This window comes from Mytilus californianus, unplaced genomic scaffold (genome assembly GCF_021869535.1).
Source record: "Mytilus californianus isolate M0D057914Y unplaced genomic scaffold, xbMytCali1.0.p SCAF_4, whole genome shotgun sequence".
Lineage (NCBI taxonomy): Eukaryota > Metazoa > Mollusca > Bivalvia > Mytilida > Mytilidae > Mytilus > Mytilus californianus.
Window position 1 is genome coordinate 112508523 of NW_026262690.1, and position 17967 is coordinate 112526489.

Genomic DNA, 17967 nt, shown 5'->3' on the forward strand with positions numbered 1-17967 from the left:
GAATTGAAAACCGTACATATAAATTTACATCGAAATGATACGACTGTACGTAAATTGATATCGAATCAAAACTACACGTGTACACTCAAAGGCATACTCATACTCACCAATACAGCCCGGGTCAAATCATGTTTTAGTCGATACAATTCCCTTGTCAAAGAGATTCTGATCGTAACAAGTGGACAAGCGTTACTGGAAGGTATCAAATTTAATAAATTGAAAGGTAAAAAACTAATTGCTCCGGGTGAGGATCGAACTCACAACCTCCGCATTCCTCATACTGTGCTATGCACAGTGAAGGTACTGTCTATAAGTACGGCGCGCTAACCGATTGTGCCACCGGAGCAATGTTACAAAGTGACTTAAAACTTAAGCTTTTATACAACAGTTGTTTTCTGGCGTAACGTCTGCATTATAAATGAAGCCGATGAATCTTTACGTTCCATTTTCTATGTTATTTTTTACATATACCTTAATGAATGAGACAACATATATTCTGGACACTCCTGTTATGTTCTGTAAAGAATATTCCAAAGAATTATATTTAACATAGGGAAGCCAGACTTTTTCCGTTCATCATAATTGATATTTTGCAATGTCCTAATATAAAGATTGAACAAGGTACATGAAAACATTTCTTCAAAATAGGCCACATCATATGACCAACTTCCGTAGACATTCTTTACAATAAATACATAAATTTACTGGTAATTGTCATCAGCCCGTGATAGCTCAGTTGGTAGAGCGGGAGACTGTAGTGGTATAGAATCTAGTAATCTCTAGGTCGGTGGTTCGAATCCGCCTCGCGGGATATATTTTTGTCACCTTCACGTTATAGCCCAGGATTTGTTCTTTTCTCCAATGTGAGATTATTCTCCATATATAAAATTTTGGAAACTATTACACTGAGTTTTTCTTTCTTGTTGAAATAATAATAAAGTAACTAACACATAAAACCACTGAGAATGATATATTAAATGCGTAACATTACAAAAATAACTTGTCAATAGAATAGCTTTAGGCAAATAGTGTGCACCAGGTCAATTTCCTAGATATACAGGCATGCAAAGAAATAAAAAAGTGGGAACAATCAACTGAATTTAACGCATTCAAGCATGCAAACAGACTGTAACGATACTAGAGAGGTATTATCATCTCAGAAATTGGACCAGTAAAATCAATACGAGTCAGGAGAAAAGAAGAGTTATTTTGCTGATGCCCAGTGATCAGTCTCTGTCAATTTGAAGAAAACTCACACATTTCAAATTATGCCAAGACAGTCAGTCTATCGAATGAACATTTCAATTACACATTTTCTATTTTTGAGTACTATACATTGCCGAACATGCTGCTGGTGAGATAACAAGAATTGAAAACCGTACATATAAATTTACATCGAAATGATACGACTGTACGTAAATTGATATCGAATCAAAACTACACGTGTACACTCAAAGGCATACTCATACTCACCAATACAGCCCGGGTCAAATCATGTTTTAGTCGATACAATTCCCTTGTCAAAGAGATTCTGATCGTAACAAGTGGAGAAGCGTTACTGGAAGGTATCAAATTTAATAAATTGAAAGGTAAAAAACTAATTGCTCCGGGTGAGGATCGAACTCACAACCTCCGCATTCCTCATACTGTGCTATGCACAGTGAAGGTACTGTCTATAAGTACGGCGCGCTAACCGATTGTGCCACCGGAGCAATGTTACAAAGTGACTTAAAACTTAAGCTTTTATACAACAGTTGTTTTCTGGCGTAACGTCTGCATTATAAATGAAGCCGATGAATCTTTACGTTCCATTTTCTATGTTATTTTTTACATATACCTTAATGAATGAGACAACATATATTCTGGACACTCCTGTTATGTTCTGTAAAGAATATTCCAAAGAATTATATTTAACATAGGGAAGCCAGACTTTTTCCGTTCATCATAATTGATATTTTGCAATGTCCTAATATAAAGATTGAACAAGGTACATGAAAACATTTCTTCAAAATAGGCCACATCATATGACCAACTTCCGTAGACATTCTTTACAATAAATACATAAATTTACTGGTAATTGTCATCAGCCCGTGATAGCTCAGTTGGTAGAGCGGGAGACTGTAGTGGTATAGAATCTAGTAATCTCTAGGTCGGTGGTTCGAATCCGCCTCGCGGGATATATTTTTGTCACCTTCACGTTATAGCCCAGGATTTGTTCTTTTCTCCAATGTGAGATTATTCTCCATATATAAAATTTTGGAAACTATTACACTGAGTTTTTCTTTCTTGTTGAAATAATAATAAAGTAACTAACACATAAAACCACTGAGAATGATATATTAAATGCGTAACATTACAAAAATAACTTGTCAATAGAATAGCTTTAGGCAAATAGTGTGCACCAGGTCAATTTCCTAGATATACAGGCATGCAAAGAAATAAAAAAGTGGGAACAATCAACTGAATTTAACGCATTCAAGCATGCAAACAGACTGTAACGATACTAGAGAGGTATTATCATCTCAGAAATTGGACCAGTAAAATCAATACGAGTCAGGAGAAAAGAAGAGTTATTTTGCTGATGCCCAGTGATCAGTCTCTGTCAATTTGAAGAAAACTCACACATTTCAAATTATGCCAAGACAGTCAGTCTATCGAATGAACATTTCAATTACACATTTTCTATTTTTGAGTACTATACATTGCCGAACATGCTGCTGGTGAGATAACAAGAATTGAAAACCGTACATATAAATTTACATCGAAATGATACGACTGTACGTAAATTGATATCGAATCAAAACTACACGTGTACACTCAAAGGCATACTCATACTCACCAATACAGCCCGGGTCAAATCATGTTTTAGTCGATACAATTCCCTTGTCAAAGAGATTCTGATCGTAACAAGTGGACAAGCGTTACTGGAAGGTATCAAATTTAATAAATTGAAAGGTAAAAAACTAATTGCTCCGGGTGAGGATCGAACTCACAACCTCCGCATTCCTCATACTGTGCTATGCACAGTGAAGGTACTGTCTATAAGTACGGCGCGCTAACCGATTGTGCCACCGGAGCAATGTTACAAAGTGACTTAAAACTTAAGCTTTTATACAACAGTTGTTTTCTGGCGTAACGTCTGCATTATAAATGAAGCCGATGAATCTTTACGTTCCATTTTCTATGTTATTTTTTACATATACCTTAATGAATGAGACAACATATATTCTGGACACTCCTGTTATGTTCTGTAAAGAATATTCCAAAGAATTATATTTAACATAGGGAAGCCAGACTTTTTCCGTTCATCATAATTGATATTTTGCAATGTCCTAATATAAAGATTGAACAAGGTACATGAAAACATTTCTTCAAAATAGGCCACATCATATGACCAACTTCCGTAGACATTCTTTACAATAAATACATAAATTTACTGGTAATTGTCATCAGCCCGTGATAGCTCAGTTGGTAGAGCGGGAGACTGTAGTGGTATAGAATCTAGTAATCTCTAGGTCGGTGGTTCGAATCCGCCTCGCGGGATATATTTTTGTCACCTTCACGTTATAGCCCAGGATTTGTTCTTTTCTCCAATGTGAGATTATTCTCCATATATAAAATTTTGGAAACTATTACACTGAGTTTTTCTTTCTTGTTGAAATAATAATAAAGTAACTAACACATAAAACCACTGAGAATGATATATTAAATGCGTAACATTACAAAAATAACTTGTCAATAGAATAGCTTTAGGCAAATAGTGTGCACCAGGTCAATTTCCTAGATATACAGGCATGCAAAGAAATAAAAAAGTGGGAACAATCAACTGAATTTAACGCATTCAAGCATGCAAACAGACTGTAACGATACTAGAGAGGTATTATCATCTCAGAAATTGGACCAGTAAAATCAATACGAGTCAGGAGAAAAGAAGAGTTATTTTGCTGATGCCCAGTGATCAGTCTCTGTCAATTTGAAGAAAACTCACACATTTCAAATTATGCCAAGACAGTCAGTCTATCGAATGAACATTTCAATTACACATTTTCTATTTTTGAGTACTATACATTGCCGAACATGCTGCTGGTGAGATAACAAGAATTGAAAACCGTACATATAAATTTACATCGAAATGATACGACTGTACGTAAATTGATATCGAATCAAAACTACACGTGTACACTCAAAGGCATACTCATACTCACCAATACAGCCCGGGTCAAATCATGTTTTAGTCGATACAATTCCCTTGTCAAAGAGATTCTGATCGTAACAAGTGGACAAGCGTTACTGGAAGGTATCAAATTTAATAAATTGAAAGGTAAAAAACTAATTGCTCCGGGTGAGGATCGAACTCACAACCTCCGCATTCCTCATACTGTGCTATGCACAGTGAAGGTACTGTCTATAAGTACGGCGCGCTAACCGATTGTGCCACCGGAGCAATGTTACAAAGTGACTTAAAACTTAAGCTTTTATACAACAGTTGTTTTCTGGCGTAACGTCTGCATTATAAATGAAGCCGATGAATCTTTACGTTCCATTTTCTATGTTATTTTTTACATATACCTTAATGAATGAGACAACATATATTCTGGACACTCCTGTTATGTTCTGTAAAGAATATTCCAAAGAATTATATTTAACATAGGGAAGCCAGACTTTTTCCGTTCATCATAATTGATATTTTGCAATGTCCTAATATAAAGATTGAACAAGGTACATGAAAACATTTCTTCAAAATAGGCCACATCATATGACCAACTTCCGTAGACATTCTTTACAATAAATACATAAATTTACTGGTAATTGTCATCAGCCCGTGATAGCTCAGTTGGTAGAGCGGGAGACTGTAGTGGTATAGAATCTAGTAATCTCTAGGTCGGTGGTTCGAATCCGCCTCGCGGGATATATTTTTGTCACCTTCACGTTATAGCCCAGGATTTGTTCTTTTCTCCAATGTGAGATTATTCTCCATATATAAAATTTTGGAAACTATTACACTGAGTTTTTCTTTCTTGTTGAAATAATAATAAAGTAACTAACACATAAAACCACTGAGAATGATATATTAAATGCGTAACATTACAAAAATAACTTGTCAATAGAATAGCTTTAGGCAAATAGTGTGCACCAGGTCAATTTCCTAGATATACAGGCATGCAAAGAAATAAAAAAGTGGGAACAATCAACTGAATTTAACGCATTCAAGCATGCAAACAGACTGTAACGATACTAGAGAGGAATTATCATCTCAGAAATTGGACCAGTAAAATCAATACGAGTCAGGAGAAAAGAAGAGTTATTTTGCTGATGCCCAGTGATCAGTCTCTGTCAATTTGAAGAAAACTCACACATTTCAAATTATGCCAAGACAGTCAGTCTATCGAATGAACATTTCAATTACACATTTTCTATTTTTGAGTACTATACATTGCCGAACATGCTGCTGGTGAGATAACAAGAATTGAAAACCGTACATATAAATTTACATCGAAATGATACGACTGTACGTAAATTGATATCGAATCAAAACTACACGTGTACACTCAAAGGCATACTCATACTCACCAATACAGCCCGGGTCAAATCATGTTTTAGTCGATACAATTCCCTTGTCAAAGAGATTCTGATCGTAACAAGTGGACAAGCGTTACTGGAAGGTATCAAATTTAATAAATTGAAAGGTAAAAAACTAATTGCTCCGGGTGAGGATCGAACTCACAACCTCCGCATTCCTCATACTGTGCTATGCACAGTGAAGGTACTGTCTATAAGTACGGCGCGCTAACCGATTGTGCCACCGGAGCAATGTTACAAAGTGACTTAAAACTTAAGCTTTTATACAACAGTTGTTTTCTGGCGTAACGTCTGCATTATAAATGAAGCCGATGAATCTTTACGTTCCATTTTCTATGTTATTTTTTACATATACCTTAATGAATGAGACAACATATATTCTGGACACTCCTGTTATGTTCTGTAAAGAATATTCCAAAGAATTATATTTAACATAGGGAAGCCAGACTTTTTCCGTTCATCATAATTGATATTTTGCAATGTCCTAATATAAAGATTGAACAAGGTACATGAAAACATTTCTTCAAAATAGGCCACATCATATGACCAACTTCCGTAGACATTCTTTACAATAAATACATAAATTTACTGGTAATTGTCATCAGCCCGTGATAGCTCAGTTGGTAGAGCGGGAGACTGTAGTGGTATAGAATCTAGTAATCTCTAGGTCGGTGGTTCGAATCCGCCTCGCGGGATATATTTTTGTCACCTTCACGTTATAGCCCAGGATTTGTTCTTTTCTCCAATGTGAGATTATTCTCCATATATAAAATTTTGGAAACTATTACACTGAGTTTTTCTTTCTTGTTGAAATAATAATAAAGTAACTAACACATAAAACCACTGAGAATGATATATTAAATGCGTAACATTACAAAAATAACTTGTCAATAGAATAGCTTTAGGCAAATAGTGTGCACCAGGTCAATTTCCTAGATATACAGGCATGCAAAGAAATAAAAAAGTGGGAACAATCAACTGAATTTAACGCATTCAAGCATGCAAACAGACTGTAACGATACTAGAGAGGTATTATCATCTCAGAAATTGGACCAGTAAAATCAATACGAGTCAGGAGAAAAGAAGAGTTATTTTGCTGATGCCCAGTGATCAGTCTCTGTCAATTTGAAGAAAACTCACACATTTCAAATTATGCCAAGACAGTCAGTCTATCGAATGAACATTTCAATTACACATTTTCTATTTTTGAGTACTATACATTGCCGAACATGCTGCTGGTGAGATAACAAGAATTGAAAACCGTACATATAAATTTACATCGAAATGATACGACTGTACGTAAATTGATATCGAATCAAAACTACACGTGTACACTCAAAGGCATACTCATACTCACCAATACAGCCCGGGTCAAATCATGTTTTAGTCGATACAATTCCCTTGTCAAAGAGATTCTGATCGTAACAAGTGGACAAGCGTTACTGGAAGGTATCAAATTTAATAAATTGAAAGGTAAAAAACTAATTGCTCCGGGTGAGGATCGAACTCACAACCTCCGCATTCCTCATACTGTGCTATGCACAGTGAAGGTACTGTCTATAAGTACGGCGCGCTAACCGATTGTGCCACCGGAGCAATGTTACAAAGTGACTTAAAACTTAAGCTTTTATACAACAGTTGTTTTCTGGCGTAACGTCTGCATTATAAATGAAGCCGATGAATCTTTACGTTCCATTTTCTATGTTATTTTTTACATATACCTTAATGAATGAGACAACATATATTCTGGACACTCCTGTTATGTTCTGTAAAGAATATTCCAAAGAATTATATTTAACATAGGGAAGCCAGACTTTTTCCGTTCATCATAATTGATATTTTGCAATGTCCTAATATAAAGATTGAACAAGGTACATGAAAACATTTCTTCAAAATAGGCCACATCATATGACCAACTTCCGTAGACATTCTTTACAATAAATACATAAATTTACTGGTAATTGTCATCAGCCCGTGATAGCTCAGTTGGTAGAGCGGGAGACTGTAGTGGTATAGAATCTAGTAATCTCTAGGTCGGTGGTTCGAATCCGCCTCGCGGGATATATTTTTGTCACCTTCACGTTATAGCCCAGGATTTGTTCTTTTCTCCAATGTGAGATTATTCTCCATATATAAAATTTTGGAAACTATTACACTGAGTTTTTCTTTCTTGTTGAAATAATAATAAAGTAACTAACACATAAAACCACTGAGAATGATATATTAAATGCGTAACATTACAAAAATAACTTGTCAATAGAATAGCTTTAGGCAAATAGTGTGCACCAGGTCAATTTCCTAGATATACAGGCATGCAAAGAAATAAAAAAGTGGGAACAATCAACTGAATTTAACGCATTCAAGCATGCAAACAGACTGTAACGATACTAGAGAGGTATTATCATCTCAGAAATTGGACCAGTAAAATCAATACGAGTCAGGAGAAAAGAAGAGTTATTTTGCTGATGCCCAGTGATCAGTCTCTGTCAATTTGAAGAAAACTCACACATTTCAAATTATGCCAAGACAGTCAGTCTATCGAATGAACATTTCAATTACACATTTTCTATTTTTGAGTACTATACATTGCCGAACATGCTGCTGGTGAGATAACAAGAATTGAAAACCGTACATATAAATTTACATCGAAATGATACGACTGTACGTAAATTGATATCGAATCAAAACTACACGTGTACACTCAAAGGCATACTCATACTCACCAATACAGCCCGGGTCAAATCATGTTTTAGTCGATACAATTCCCTTGTCAAAGAGATTCTGATCGTAACAAGTGGACAAGCGTTACTGGAAGGTATCAAATTTAATAAATTGAAAGGTAAAAAACTAATTGCTCCGGGTGAGGATCGAACTCACAACCTCCGCATTCCTCATACTGTGCTATGCACAGTGAAGGTACTGTCTATAAGTACGGCGCGCTAACCGATTGTGCCACCGGAGCAATGTTACAAAGTGACTTAAAACTTAAGCTTTTATACAACAGTTGTTTTCTGGCGTAACGTCTGCATTATAAATGAAGCCGATGAATCTTTACGTTCCATTTTCTATGTTATTTTTTACATATACCTTAATGAATGAGACAACATATATTCTGGACACTCCTGTTATGTTCTGTAAAGAATATTCCAAAGAATTATATTTAACATAGGGAAGCCAGACTTTTTCCGTTCATCATAATTGATATTTTGCAATGTCCTAATATAAAGATTGAACAAGGTACATGAAAACATTTCTTCAAAATAGGCCACATCATATGACCAACTTCCGTAGACATTCTTTACAATAAATACATAAATTTACTGGTAATTGTCATCAGCCCGTGATAGCTCAGTTGGTAGAGCGGGAGACTGTAGTGGTATAGAATCTAGTAATCTCTAGGTCGGTGGTTCGAATCCGCCTCGCGGGATATATTTTTGTCACCTTCACGTTATAGCCCAGGATTTGTTCTTTTCTCCAATGTGAGATTATTCTCCATATATAAAATTTTGGAAACTATTACACTGAGTTTTTCTTTCTTGTTGAAATAATAATAAAGTAACTAACACATAAAACCACTGAGAATGATATATTAAATGCGTAACATTACAAAAATAACTTGTCAATAGAATAGCTTTAGGCAAATAGTGTGCACCAGGTCAATTTCCTAGATATACAGGCATGCAAAGAAATAAAAAAGTGGGAACAATCAACTGAATTTAACGCATTCAAGCATGCAAACAGACTGTAACGATACTAGAGAGGTATTATCATCTCAGAAATTGGACCAGTAAAATCAATACGAGTCAGGAGAAAAGAAGAGTTATTTTGCTGATGCCCAGTGATCAGTCTCTGTCAATTTGAAGAAAACTCACACATTTCAAATTATGCCAAGACAGTCAGTCTATCGAATGAACATTTCAATTACACATTTTCTATTTTTGAGTACTATACATTGCCGAACATGCTGCTGGTGAGATAACAAGAATTGAAAACCGTACATATAAATTTACATCGAAATGATACGACTGTACGTAAATTGATATCGAATCAAAACTACACGTGTACACTCAAAGGCATACTCATACTCACCAATACAGCCCGGGTCAAATCATGTTTTAGTCGATACAATTCCCTTGTCAAAGAGATTCTGATCGTAACAAGTGGACAAGCGTTACTGGAAGGTATCAAATTTAATAAATTGAAAGGTAAAAAACTAATTGCTCCGGGTGAGGATCGAACTCACAACCTCCGCATTCCTCATACTGTGCTATGCACAGTGAAGGTACTGTCTATAAGTACGGCGCGCTAACCGATTGTGCCACCGGAGCAATGTTACAAAGTGACTTAAAACTTAAGCTTTTATACAACAGTTGTTTTCTGGCGTAACGTCTGCATTATAAATGAAGCCGATGAATCTTTACGTTCCATTTTCTATGTTATTTTTTACATATACCTTAATGAATGAGACAACATATATTCTGGACACTCCTGTTATGTTCTGTAAAGAATATTCCAAAGAATTATATTTAACATAGGGAAGCCAGACTTTTTCCGTTCATCATAATTGATATTTTGCAATGTCCTAATATAAAGATTGAACAAGGTACATGAAAACATTTCTTCAAAATAGGCCACATCATATGACCAACTTCCGTAGACATTCTTTACAATAAATACATAAATTTACTGGTAATTGTCATCAGCCCGTGATAGCTCAGTTGGTAGAGCGGGAGACTGTAGTGGTATAGAATCTAGTAATCTCTAGGTCGGTGGTTCGAATCCGCCTCGCGGGATATATTTTTGTCACCTTCACGTTATAGCCCAGGATTTGTTCTTTTCTCCAATGTGAGATTATTCTCCATATATAAAATTTTGGAAACTATTACACTGAGTTTTTCTTTCTTGTTGAAATAATAATAAAGTAACTAACACATAAAACCACTGAGAATGATATATTAAATGCGTAACATTACAAAAATAACTTGTCAATAGAATAGCTTTAGGCAAATAGTGTGCACCAGGTCAATTTCCTAGATATACAGGCATGCAAAGAAATAAAAAAGTGGGAACAATCAACTGAATTTAACGCATTCAAGCATGCAAACAGACTGTAACGATACTAGAGAGGTATTATCATCTCAGAAATTGGACCAGTAAAATCAATACGAGTCAGGAGAAAAGAAGAGTTATTTTGCTGATGCCCAGTGATCAGTCTCTGTCAATTTGAAGAAAACTCACACATTTCAAATTATGCCAAGACAGTCAGTCTATCGAATGAACATTTCAATTACACATTTTCTATTTTTGAGTACTATACATTGCCGAACATGCTGCTGGTGAGATAACAAGAATTGAAAACCGTACATATAAATTTACATCGAAATGATACGACTGTACGTAAATTGATATCGAATCAAAACTACACGTGTACACTCAAAGGCATACTCATACTCACCAATACAGCCCGGGTCAAATCATGTTTTAGTCGATACAATTCCCTTGTCAAAGAGATTCTGATCGTAACAAGTGGACAAGCGTTACTGGAAGGTATCAAATTTAATAAATTGAAAGGTAAAAAACTAATTGCTCCGGGTGAGGATCGAACTCACAACCTCCGCATTCCTCATACTGTGCTATGCACAGTGAAGGTACTGTCTATAAGTACGGCGCGCTAACCGATTGTGCCACCGGAGCAATGTTACAAAGTGACTTAAAACTTAAGCTTTTATACAACAGTTGTTTTCTGGCGTAACGTCTGCATTATAAATGAAGCCGATGAATCTTTACGTTCCATTTTCTATGTTATTTTTTACATATACCTTAATGAATGAGACAACATATATTCTGGACACTCCTGTTATGTTCTGTAAAGAATATTCCAAAGAATTATATTTAACATAGGGAAGCCAGACTTTTTCCGTTCATCATAATTGATATTTTGCAATGTCCTAATATAAAGATTGAACAAGGTACATGAAAACATTTCTTCAAAATAGGCCACATCATATGACCAACTTCCGTAGACATTCTTTACAATAAATACATAAATTTACTGGTAATTGTCATCAGCCCGTGATAGCTCAGTTGGTAGAGCGGGAGACTGTAGTGGTATAGAATCTAGTAATCTCTAGGTCGGTGGTTCGAATCCGCCTCGCGGGATATATTTTTGTCACCTTCACGTTATAGCCCAGGATTTGTTCTTTTCTCCAATGTGAGATTATTCTCCATATATAAAATTTTGGAAACTATTACACTGAGTTTTTCTTTCTTGTTGAAATAATAATAAAGTAACTAACACATAAAACCACTGAGAATGATATATTAAATGCGTAACATTACAAAAATAACTTGTCAATAGAATAGCTTTAGGCAAATAGTGTGCACCAGGTCAATTTCCTAGATATACAGGCATGCAAAGAAATAAAAAAGTGGGAACAATCAACTGAATTTAACGCATTCAAGCATGCAAACAGACTGTAACGATACTAGAGAGGTATTATCATCTCAGAAATTGGACCAGTAAAATCAATACGAGTCAGGAGAAAAGAAGAGTTATTTTGCTGATGCCCAGTGATCAGTCTCTGTCAATTTGAAGAAAACTCACACATTTCAAATTATGCCAAGACAGTCAGTCTATCGAATGAACATTTCAATTACACATTTTCTATTTTTGAGTACTATACATTGCCGAACATGCTGCTGGTGAGATAACAAGAATTGAAAACCGTACATATAAATTTACATCGAAATGATACGACTGTACGTAAATTGATATCGAATCAAAACTACACGTGTACACTCAAAGGCATACTCATACTCACCAATACAGCCCGGGTCAAATCATGTTTTAGTCGATACAATTCCCTTGTCAAAGAGATTCTGATCGTAACAAGTGGACAAGCGTTACTGGAAGGTATCAAATTTAATAAATTGAAAGGTAAAAAACTAATTGCTCCGGGTGAGGATCGAACTCACAACCTCCGCATTCCTCATACTGTGCTATGCACAGTGAAGGTACTGTCTATAAGTACGGCGCGCTAACCGATTGTGCCACCGGAGCAATGTTACAAAGTGACTTAAAACTTAAGCTTTTATACAACAGTTGTTTTCTGGCGTAACGTCTGCATTATAAATGAAGCCGATGAATCTTTACGTTCCATTTTCTATGTTATTTTTTACATATACCTTAATGAATGAGACAACATATATTCTGGACACTCCTGTTATGTTCTGTAAAGAATATTCCAAAGAATTATATTTAACATAGGGAAGCCAGACTTTTTCCGTTCATCATAATTGATATTTTGCAATGTCCTAATATAAAGATTGAACAAGGTACATGAAAACATTTCTTCAAAATAGGCCACATCATATGACCAACTTCCGTAGACATTCTTTACAATAAATACATAAATTTACTGGTAATTGTCATCAGCCCGTGATAGCTCAGTTGGTAGAGCGGGAGACTGTAGTGGTATAGAATTTAGTAATCTCTAGGTCGGTGGTTCGAATCCGCCTCGCGGGATATATTTTTGTCACCTTCACGTTATAGCCCAGGATTTGTTCTTTTCTCCAATGTGAGATTATTCTCCATATATAAAATTTTGGAAACTATTACACTGAGTTTTTCTTTCTTGTTGAAATAATAATAAAGTAACTAACACATAAAACCACTGAGAATGATATATTAAATGCGTAACATTACAAAAATAACTTGTCAATAGAATAGCTTTAGGCAAATAGTGTGCACCAGGTCAATTTCCTAGATATACAGGCATGCAAAGAAATAAAAAAGTGGGAACAATCAACTGAATTTAACGCATTCAAGCATGCAAACAGACTGTAACGATACTAGAGAGGTATTATCATCTCAGAAATTGGACCAGTAAAATCAATACGAGTCAGGAGAAAAGAAGAGTTATTTTGCTGATGCCCAGTGATCAGTCTCTGTCAATTTGAAGAAAACTCACACATTTCAAATTATGCCAAGACAGTCAGTCTATCGAATGAACATTTCAATTACACATTTTCTATTTTTGAGTACTATACATTGCCGAACATGCTGCTGGTGAGATAACAAGAATTGAAAACCGTACATATAAATTTACATCGAAATGATACGACTGTACGTAAATTGATATCGAATCAAAACTACACGTGTACACTCAAAGGCATACTCATACTCACCAATACAGCCCGGGTCAAATCATGTTTTAGTCGATACAATTCCCTTGTCAAAGAGATTCTGATCGTAACAAGTGGACAAGCGTTACTGGAAGGTATCAAATTTAATAAATTGAAAGGTAAAAAACTAATTGCTCCGGGTGAGGATCGAACTCACAACCTCCGCATTCCTCATACTGTGCTATGCACAGTGAAGGTACTGTCTATAAGTACGGCGCGCTAACCGATTGTGCCACCGGAGCAATGTTACAAAGTGACTTAAAACTTAAGCTTTTATACAACAGTTGTTTTCTGGCGTAACGTCTGCATTATAAATGAAGCCGATGAATCTTTACGTTCCATTTTCTATGTTATTTTTTACATATACCTTAATGAATGAGACAACATATATTCTGGACACTCCTGTTATGTTCTGTAAAGAATATTCCAAAGAATTATATTTAACATAGGGAAGCCAGACTTTTTCCGTTCATCATAATTGATATTTTGCAATGTCCTAATATAAAGATTGAACAAGGTACATGAAAACATTTCTTCAAAATAGGCCACATCATATGACCAACTTCCGTAGACATTCTTTACAATAAATACATAAATTTACTGGTAATTGTCATCAGCCCGTGATAGCTCAGTTGGTAGAGCGGGAGACTGTAGTGGTATAGAATCTAGTAATCTCTAGGTCGGTGGTTCGAATCCGCCTCGCGGGATATATTTTTGTCACCTTCACGTTATAGCCCAGGATTTGTTCTTTTCTCCAATGTGAGATTATTCTCCATATATAAAATTTTGGAAACTATTACACTGAGTTTTTCTTTCTTGTTGAAATAATAATAAAGTAACTAACACATAAAACCACTGAGAATGATATATTAAATGCGTAACATTACAAAAATAACTTGTCAATAGAATAGCTTTAGGCAAATAGTGTGCACCAGGTCAATTTCCTAGATATACAGGCATGCAAAGAAATAAAAAAGTGGGAACAATCAACTGAATTTAACGCATTCAAGCATGCAAACAGACTGTAACGATACTAGAGAGGTATTATCATCTCAGAAATTGGACCAGTAAAATCAATACGAGTCAGGAGAAAAGAAGAGTTATTTTGCTGATGCCCAGTGATCAGTCTCTGTCAATTTGAAGAAAACTCACACATTTCAAATTATGCCAAGACAGTCAGTCTATCGAATGAACATTTCAATTACACATTTTCTATTTTTGAGTACTATACATTGCCGAACATGCTGCTGGTGAGATAACAAGAATTGAAAACCGTACATATAAATTTACATCGAAATGATACGACTGTACGTAAATTGATATCGAATCAAAACTACACGTGTACACTCAAAGGCATACTCATACTCACCAATACAGCCCGGGTCAAATCATGTTTTAGTCGATACAATTCCCTTGTCAAAGAGATTCTGATCGTAACAAGTGGACAAGCGTTACTGGAAGGTATCAAATTTAATAAATTGAAAGGTAAAAAACTAATTGCTCCGGGTGAGGATCGAACTCACAACCTCCGCATTCCTCATACTGTGCTATGCACAGTGAAGGTACTGTCTATAAGTACGGCGCGCTAACCGATTGTGCCACCGGAGCAATGTTACAAAGTGACTTAAAACTTAAGCTTTTATACAACAGTTGTTTTCTGGCGTAACGTCTGCATTATAAATGAAGCCGATGAATCTTTACGTTCCATTTTCTATGTTATTTTTTACATATACCTTAATGAATGAGACAACATATATTCTGGACACTCCTGTTATGTTCTGTAAAGAATATTCCAAAGAATTATATTTAACATAGGGAAGCCAGACTTTTTCCGTTCATCATAATTGATATTTTGCAATGTCCTAATATAAAGATTGAACAAGGTACATGAAAACATTTCTTCAAAATAGGCCACATCATATGACCAACTTCCGTAGACATTCTTTACAATAAATACATAAATTTACTGGTAATTGTCATCAGCCCGTGATAGCTCAGTTGGTAGAGCGGGAGACTGTAGTGGTATAGAATCTAGTAATCTCTAGGTCGGTGGTTCGAATCCGCCTCGCGGGATATATTTTTGTCACCTTCACGTTATAGCCCAGGATTTGTTCTTTTCTCCAATGTGAGATTATTCTCCATATATAAAATTTTGGAAACTATTACACTGAGTTTTTCTTTCTTGTTGAAATAATAATAAAGTAACTAACACATAAAACCACTGAGAATGATATATTAAATGCGTAACATTACAAAAATAACTTGTCAATAGAATAGCTTTAGGCAAATAGTGTGCACCAGGTCAATTTCCTAGATATACAGGCATGCAAAGAAATAAAAAAGTGGGAACAATCAACTGAATTTAACGCATTCAAGCATGCAAACAGACTGTAACGATACTAGAGAGGTATTATCATCTCAGAAATTGGACCAGTAAAATCAATACGAGTCAGGAGAAAAGAAGAGTTATTTTGCTGATGCCCAGTGATCAGTCTCTGTCAATTTGAAGAAAACTCACACATTTCAAATTATGCCAAGACAGTCAGTCTATCGAATGAACATTTCAATTACACATTTTCTATTTTTGAGTACTATACATTGCCGAACATGCTGCTGGTGAGATAACAAGAATTGAAAACCGTACATATAAATTTACATCGAAATGATACGACTGTACGTAAATTGATATCGAATCAAAACTACACGTGTACACTCAAAGGCATACTCATACTCACCAATACAGCCCGGGTCAAATCATGTTTTAGTCGATACAATTCCCTTGTCAAAGAGATTCTGATCGTAACAAGTGGACAAGCGTTACTGGAAGGTATCAAATTTAATAAATTGAAAGGTAAAAAACTAATTGCTCCGGGTGAGGATCGAACTCACAACCTCCGCATTCCTCATACTGTGCTATGCACAGTGAAGGTACTGTCTATAAGTACGGCGCGCTAACCGATTGTACCACCGGAGCAATGTTACAAAGTGACTTAAAACTTAAGCTTTTATACAACAGTTGTTTTCTGGCGTAACGTCTGCATTATAAATGAAGCCGATGAATCTTTACGTTCCATTTTCTATGTTATTTTTTACATATACCTTAATGAATGAGACAACATATATTCTGGACACTCCTGTTATGTTCTGTAAAGAATATTCCAAAGAATTATATTTAACATAGGGAAGCCAGACTTTTTCCGTTCATCATAATTGATATTTTGCAATGTCCTAATATAAAGATTGAACAAGGTACATGAAAACATTTCTTCAAAATAGGCCACATCATATGACCAACTTCCGTAGACATTCTTTACAATAAATACATAAATTTACTGGTAATTGTCATCAGCCCGTGATAGCTCAGTTGGTAGAGCGGGAGACTGTAGTGGTATAGAATCTAGTAATCTCTAGGTCGGTGGTTCGAATCCGCCTCGCGGGATATATTTTTGTCACCTTCACGTTATAGCCCAGGATTTGTTCTTTTCTCCAATGTGAGATTATTCTCCATATATAAAATTTTGGAAACTATTACACTGAGTTTTTCTTTCTTGTTGAAATAATAATAAAGTAACTAACACATAAAACCACTGAGAATGATATATTAAATGCGTAACATTACAAAAATAACTTGTCAATAGAATAGCTTTAGGTAAATAGTGTGCACCAGGTCAATTTCCTAGATATACAGGCATGCAAAGAAATAAAAAAGTGGGAACAATCAACTGAATTTAACGCATTCAAGCATGCAAACAGACTGTAACGATACTAGAGAGGTATTATCATCTCAGAAATTGGACCAGTAAAATCAATACGAGTCAGGAGAAAAGAAGAGTTATTTTGCTGATGCCCAGTGATCAGTCTCTGTCAATTTGAAGAAAACTCACACATTTCAAATTATGCCAAGACAGTCAGTCTATCGAATGAACATTTCAATTACACATTTTCTATTTTTGAGTACTATACATTGCCGAACATGCTGCTGGTGAGATAACAAGAATTGAAAACCGTACATATAAATTTACATCGAAATGATACGACTGTACGTAAATTGATATCGAATCAAAACTACACGTGTACACTCAAAGGCATACTCATACTCACCAATACAGCCCGGGTCAAATCATGTTTTAGTCGATACAATTCCCTTGTCAAAGAGATTCTGATCGTAACAAGTGGACAAGCGTTACTGGAAGGTATCAAATT

General features: G+C 35.4%; 26 non-coding genes across 26 annotated transcripts; 13 read left to right on the forward strand and 13 right to left on the reverse strand.

Moving 5' to 3' along the window:
- Positions 1-236: 236 nt before the first annotated feature.
- On the reverse strand, positions 237-346 carry Trnai-uau (transfer RNA isoleucine (anticodon UAU)). Its single transcript has 2 exons — positions 309-346; positions 237-272 (listed from the first exon to the last, which is right to left on the reverse strand). It is a non-coding gene; the product is annotated as a tRNA-Ile (tRNA).
- Positions 347-721: 375 nt separating this feature from the next.
- On the forward strand, positions 722-811 carry Trnay-gua (transfer RNA tyrosine (anticodon GUA)). The gene is given in 2 exon segments: positions 722-758; positions 776-811. It is a non-coding gene; the product is annotated as a tRNA-Tyr (tRNA).
- A 791-nt stretch (positions 812-1602) lies between these two features.
- On the reverse strand, positions 1603-1712 carry Trnai-uau (transfer RNA isoleucine (anticodon UAU)). The gene is made up of 2 exons: positions 1675-1712; positions 1603-1638 (listed from the first exon to the last, which is right to left on the reverse strand). It is a non-coding gene; the product is annotated as a tRNA-Ile (tRNA).
- Positions 1713-2087: 375 nt separating this feature from the next.
- Trnay-gua (transfer RNA tyrosine (anticodon GUA)) lies at positions 2088-2177 on the forward strand. The gene is given in 2 exon segments: positions 2088-2124; positions 2142-2177. It is a non-coding gene; the product is annotated as a tRNA-Tyr (tRNA).
- A 791-nt stretch (positions 2178-2968) lies between these two features.
- Trnai-uau (transfer RNA isoleucine (anticodon UAU)) lies at positions 2969-3078 on the reverse strand. Its single transcript has 2 exons — positions 3041-3078; positions 2969-3004 (listed from the first exon to the last, which is right to left on the reverse strand). It is a non-coding gene; the product is annotated as a tRNA-Ile (tRNA).
- Positions 3079-3453: 375 nt separating this feature from the next.
- Positions 3454-3543, forward strand: Trnay-gua (transfer RNA tyrosine (anticodon GUA)). The gene is given in 2 exon segments: positions 3454-3490; positions 3508-3543. It is a non-coding gene; the product is annotated as a tRNA-Tyr (tRNA).
- A 791-nt stretch (positions 3544-4334) lies between these two features.
- Positions 4335-4444, reverse strand: Trnai-uau (transfer RNA isoleucine (anticodon UAU)). The gene is made up of 2 exons: positions 4407-4444; positions 4335-4370 (listed from the first exon to the last, which is right to left on the reverse strand). It is a non-coding gene; the product is annotated as a tRNA-Ile (tRNA).
- A 375-nt stretch (positions 4445-4819) lies between these two features.
- Trnay-gua (transfer RNA tyrosine (anticodon GUA)) lies at positions 4820-4909 on the forward strand. The gene is given in 2 exon segments: positions 4820-4856; positions 4874-4909. It is a non-coding gene; the product is annotated as a tRNA-Tyr (tRNA).
- Positions 4910-5700: 791 nt separating this feature from the next.
- Positions 5701-5810, reverse strand: Trnai-uau (transfer RNA isoleucine (anticodon UAU)). Its single transcript has 2 exons — positions 5773-5810; positions 5701-5736 (listed from the first exon to the last, which is right to left on the reverse strand). It is a non-coding gene; the product is annotated as a tRNA-Ile (tRNA).
- Positions 5811-6185: 375 nt separating this feature from the next.
- Positions 6186-6275, forward strand: Trnay-gua (transfer RNA tyrosine (anticodon GUA)). Its single transcript is given in 2 exon segments — positions 6186-6222; positions 6240-6275. It is a non-coding gene; the product is annotated as a tRNA-Tyr (tRNA).
- Positions 6276-7066: 791 nt separating this feature from the next.
- Trnai-uau (transfer RNA isoleucine (anticodon UAU)) lies at positions 7067-7176 on the reverse strand. The gene is made up of 2 exons: positions 7139-7176; positions 7067-7102 (listed from the first exon to the last, which is right to left on the reverse strand). It is a non-coding gene; the product is annotated as a tRNA-Ile (tRNA).
- Positions 7177-7551: 375 nt separating this feature from the next.
- Positions 7552-7641, forward strand: Trnay-gua (transfer RNA tyrosine (anticodon GUA)). The gene is given in 2 exon segments: positions 7552-7588; positions 7606-7641. It is a non-coding gene; the product is annotated as a tRNA-Tyr (tRNA).
- Positions 7642-8432: 791 nt separating this feature from the next.
- Positions 8433-8542, reverse strand: Trnai-uau (transfer RNA isoleucine (anticodon UAU)). The gene is made up of 2 exons: positions 8505-8542; positions 8433-8468 (listed from the first exon to the last, which is right to left on the reverse strand). It is a non-coding gene; the product is annotated as a tRNA-Ile (tRNA).
- Positions 8543-8917: 375 nt separating this feature from the next.
- Trnay-gua (transfer RNA tyrosine (anticodon GUA)) lies at positions 8918-9007 on the forward strand. Its single transcript is given in 2 exon segments — positions 8918-8954; positions 8972-9007. It is a non-coding gene; the product is annotated as a tRNA-Tyr (tRNA).
- Positions 9008-9798: 791 nt separating this feature from the next.
- Trnai-uau (transfer RNA isoleucine (anticodon UAU)) lies at positions 9799-9908 on the reverse strand. The gene is made up of 2 exons: positions 9871-9908; positions 9799-9834 (listed from the first exon to the last, which is right to left on the reverse strand). It is a non-coding gene; the product is annotated as a tRNA-Ile (tRNA).
- Positions 9909-10283: 375 nt separating this feature from the next.
- On the forward strand, positions 10284-10373 carry Trnay-gua (transfer RNA tyrosine (anticodon GUA)). The gene is given in 2 exon segments: positions 10284-10320; positions 10338-10373. It is a non-coding gene; the product is annotated as a tRNA-Tyr (tRNA).
- Positions 10374-11164: 791 nt separating this feature from the next.
- Positions 11165-11274, reverse strand: Trnai-uau (transfer RNA isoleucine (anticodon UAU)). The gene is made up of 2 exons: positions 11237-11274; positions 11165-11200 (listed from the first exon to the last, which is right to left on the reverse strand). It is a non-coding gene; the product is annotated as a tRNA-Ile (tRNA).
- A 375-nt stretch (positions 11275-11649) lies between these two features.
- On the forward strand, positions 11650-11739 carry Trnay-gua (transfer RNA tyrosine (anticodon GUA)). The gene is given in 2 exon segments: positions 11650-11686; positions 11704-11739. It is a non-coding gene; the product is annotated as a tRNA-Tyr (tRNA).
- A 791-nt stretch (positions 11740-12530) lies between these two features.
- On the reverse strand, positions 12531-12640 carry Trnai-uau (transfer RNA isoleucine (anticodon UAU)). Its single transcript has 2 exons — positions 12603-12640; positions 12531-12566 (listed from the first exon to the last, which is right to left on the reverse strand). It is a non-coding gene; the product is annotated as a tRNA-Ile (tRNA).
- A 375-nt stretch (positions 12641-13015) lies between these two features.
- On the forward strand, positions 13016-13105 carry Trnay-gua (transfer RNA tyrosine (anticodon GUA)). The gene is given in 2 exon segments: positions 13016-13052; positions 13070-13105. It is a non-coding gene; the product is annotated as a tRNA-Tyr (tRNA).
- Positions 13106-13896: 791 nt separating this feature from the next.
- Positions 13897-14006, reverse strand: Trnai-uau (transfer RNA isoleucine (anticodon UAU)). The gene is made up of 2 exons: positions 13969-14006; positions 13897-13932 (listed from the first exon to the last, which is right to left on the reverse strand). It is a non-coding gene; the product is annotated as a tRNA-Ile (tRNA).
- Positions 14007-14381: 375 nt separating this feature from the next.
- On the forward strand, positions 14382-14471 carry Trnay-gua (transfer RNA tyrosine (anticodon GUA)). Its single transcript is given in 2 exon segments — positions 14382-14418; positions 14436-14471. It is a non-coding gene; the product is annotated as a tRNA-Tyr (tRNA).
- A 791-nt stretch (positions 14472-15262) lies between these two features.
- Positions 15263-15372, reverse strand: Trnai-uau (transfer RNA isoleucine (anticodon UAU)). Its single transcript has 2 exons — positions 15335-15372; positions 15263-15298 (listed from the first exon to the last, which is right to left on the reverse strand). It is a non-coding gene; the product is annotated as a tRNA-Ile (tRNA).
- A 375-nt stretch (positions 15373-15747) lies between these two features.
- Trnay-gua (transfer RNA tyrosine (anticodon GUA)) lies at positions 15748-15837 on the forward strand. Its single transcript is given in 2 exon segments — positions 15748-15784; positions 15802-15837. It is a non-coding gene; the product is annotated as a tRNA-Tyr (tRNA).
- Positions 15838-16628: 791 nt separating this feature from the next.
- Positions 16629-16738, reverse strand: Trnai-uau (transfer RNA isoleucine (anticodon UAU)). Its single transcript has 2 exons — positions 16701-16738; positions 16629-16664 (listed from the first exon to the last, which is right to left on the reverse strand). It is a non-coding gene; the product is annotated as a tRNA-Ile (tRNA).
- Positions 16739-17113: 375 nt separating this feature from the next.
- Trnay-gua (transfer RNA tyrosine (anticodon GUA)) lies at positions 17114-17203 on the forward strand. The gene is given in 2 exon segments: positions 17114-17150; positions 17168-17203. It is a non-coding gene; the product is annotated as a tRNA-Tyr (tRNA).
- The last annotated feature ends 764 nt before the right edge of the window (positions 17204-17967 follow it).